Source organism: Gorilla gorilla, chromosome 14, assembly GCF_029281585.2.
Source record: "Gorilla gorilla gorilla isolate KB3781 chromosome 14, NHGRI_mGorGor1-v2.1_pri, whole genome shotgun sequence".
In the NCBI taxonomy this organism is placed as follows: Eukaryota; Metazoa; Chordata; class Mammalia; order Primates; family Hominidae; genus Gorilla; species Gorilla gorilla.
Genome location: NC_073238.2, coordinates 52,275,001 through 52,278,276, shown reverse-complemented (window position 1 = coordinate 52,278,276; position 3,276 = coordinate 52,275,001). Strand labels below are relative to the sequence as shown.

Here is a 3,276-nt window from a genome sequence, read left to right as displayed (position 1 = left end):
AAAATAGATTTTCAGACTAATAAATGACATATACTGACAATGTATGGTATGTATCCAAATGTAAATGAGCTTTTAATTTGCACTTTTAGAATGACTCTACATAAAAAAAATTTTCCTAAAATACTTTCATATCAACCTATTCTAATTAATTATCTAAATTAATCCTCTTTCTTTATATCACTCTGTTATTATTGCACTAAAAAGCACCTATTTCTCCTCACTCACCACCACCGCTCTGCAGAAATGCTTCGATAACTCACAGTCTTTCACTAGATGAGAACTGTGTCCAGGGTACTGACCCCTCATCTCACTTGGGCTTATGCTAAAGATGTAAAATGTGGTATAGATGCCCAAGCCTTAATGCTTCAAGGTGCAGACCTTTTAGCCGATGCTGTAGCCATTACAATGGGGTCAAAGGGAAGAGCAGTGATTATTCAACAGAGCTGTGGAAATCCCAAAGTAACAAAAGATGGTGTGACTGTTGAAAAATCTATTGACTTAAAGGATAAATATAAAAATATTGGAGTTAAACTTGTTCAAGATGTTGCCAATAACACGAGTGAAGAGGCTGGGATGACACTACCACTGTACTGTTCTGGCATGCTCTATTGCCAAGGGTGGCTTCAAGAAGATTAGTAAAGGTGCTAATCTATTGGAAATGGGGAGAGGTGTGATGCTAGCTGTTTATGCTGTAATTGCTGAACTTGAAAAGCAGTCTAAACCTGTGACCACCCCTGAAGAAATTGCTCATGTTGCTACAATTTCTACAAATGGAGACAGACTGTAGAGAGGTTGCCATCACAGTAAAGGAGGGAAAAAACACTGAATGATGAATTAGACATTATTGAAGACCTGAAGTTTGATTGAGGATATATTTCTCCATACTTTATTAATATACCAGAAGGCTAGAAATGTGAATTCCAGGATGCCCATGTTCTAATGAGTGAATAGAAAATTTCTAGTGCCCAGTCCATTGTACCTGCTCTTGAAGTTGCCAATGCTCACCATAAAACTTTGGTCATAATTGTTGAAGATATTGATGGAGAAGCTCTAAGTACATTCGTTTTGAATAGGCTAAAAGTTGGTCTTCACATTATAGCAGTCAAAGCTCCAGGATTTGATGAACAATTGAAAGAACCAGCTTAAAGATTTGGCTATTGCTACTGGTGGTGCAGTGTTTGGAGACGAGGGCTTGGCCCTAAATCTTGAATATGTGCAGCCTTGTGACTTAGGTAAAGTTGGAGAGGTCATTGTGACTAAAGATTATGCTATGCTCTTAAAAGGAAAAGGTGACAAGTCTCAAATTGAAAAAAAAATTCAAGAAATCATGGAGCAGTTAGATGTCACAATTAGTGATACGAAAAGGAAAAACTGATAGAATGGCTGGAAAACTTTTCAGATGGAGTACCTGTGCTGAAGGTTGGTGGGACAAGTGATGTCAAAGTGAATGAAAAGAAAGACAGAGTTACAGATCCCTTAATGCTACAATAACTGCCGTTGAAGAAGGCATTGTTCTGGGAAGGGGCTGTGCCCTGCTTCAATACGTTCCAGCCTTGTACTCATTGACTCCAGCTAGTGAAGATCAAAACATTGGTATAGAAATTAAAAGAATATTCAAAATTTCTGCAATGACAATTGCTAAAAATGCAGGTATTGAAGGATCTTTTATAGTCAAGAAAATTACACAAAGTTCTATAGAAGTTGGTTATGATGCTATGGTCAGAGATTTTGTGAATATGGTGGGAAAAGGAATCATTGATCCAACAAAGTTTGTGAAAACTGTTTTATTGGATGCTTTTGGGTGGCCTCTCTGTTAACTACAGCAGAAATTTTAGTCACAAAAATTCCTGAAGAAGAGAAGGACCCTGGAATGGGTGCAATATGTAGAATGAGAGCTGGTATGAGAGGTGGCATGTTCTAATTCCTAGAATACTGCTTTACCTATATTAATGAACTGTGACAGAAGCTCAAGGCAGTGTTCCTCACCAATAGCTTCAGAGAAGTCAGTTGGAGAAAATGACTGAAGAAAAGGCTGGCTGATATTTCAGAAACCACTATAACCATTACTGGTTTCAGTTGACAAAATACATAATGGCTTACTGCTGTCATTGTCCAGGCCTACAGATAATTTATTTTGTATTTTTTAATAAAAGACATTTGTACCTTCCTAATATTGGGTGCAAAGCCATGTACCAATATATTGCTTTCAACTTAAATCCCTGAGGCATTTTTACTACTATTCTGTTAAAATTTTAGTGCTTGCCACCACCAGATGAGAATTTAAGCAGTCTCTCTGTGGAGATTGAGAATAATTGTGTACAAAGTAGAGAAATATCCAATTATGTGACAATTTTTGTATAATAAAAACTATTTTAAAGTTAAAAAATCACCTATTTCATATTCAAACAGTCTATTTTTTGTGCTTCTGAAATTAAAATTCTCTAAAGTATAAAATCTCAAATTGTATCTCTAAATGTTTCCTCAGTACGATCTGTTACCACTTGTAGTTATTTATTAAGTCCATCATTTATCAACTATGTAAAACAACTTTAGGTAAAATCTAATCATTTTTTTCAAAAGATCCTTAAAAAATCATGTGCTATGGAAAGAAAAAGGAACTGGGAATATTTCCAGGCAAGAAGGCTATTTCTTAGAAATTTGAGCTGTATCTTCTATGTTAATAACAATATTAAAATTCATATGGAACAAAAAAGACTCCCAGTAGCCAAAACAATCTTGAGCAAAAAGAAAAAGCTAGAGGCATCACACTACCTGACTGAAAAGTATACAACAAAACTGTAATAACTAAATCGGGCTGGCACTGCCATAAAAACAGACTCATAGACCAATGAAATAGAATAGAGCCTGGAAATAAATCGACGTATTTACAGCCAACTGATTTTGTAAAATAAATGTGCCAAGAACACACATTTGGGAAAATACAGTCTCTTCAATAAATAGTGCTGTGAAACTGGATATCTATAGACAGAAGAATGAAGCCAGACCCTCATTGCTCACCTTATACAAAAATCAACTCAAAATGAATTAAAGACTTAAATATGAGAACCAAAACTATAAAATTACTAGAAAAAGACACAGGGGAAATGCTTCATGACAATAATTTGGGTAAAAACCTTTTGGATAAGACCTCAAAAGCATAAGCAACAAAAGCAAAAATAGACAAATGTGATTATATCAAACTAAAAAGCTTCTGCGCAGCAAAAAAATTAAAAAAAAAATCCTAGGAGTGAGGAGAAGACCTACAGAATGGGAGAA

The 3,276-nt window shown here is 35.3% G+C and overlaps 1 pseudogene; it reads left to right on the top strand.

Annotated features, from left to right (window-relative positions):
- The first annotated feature begins 243 nt into the window (after nt 1–243).
- LOC101146703 (60 kDa heat shock protein, mitochondrial-like) lies at nt 244–1,921 on the top strand (annotated as a pseudogene).
- Nucleotides 1,922–3,276: the final 1,355 nt, after the last annotated feature.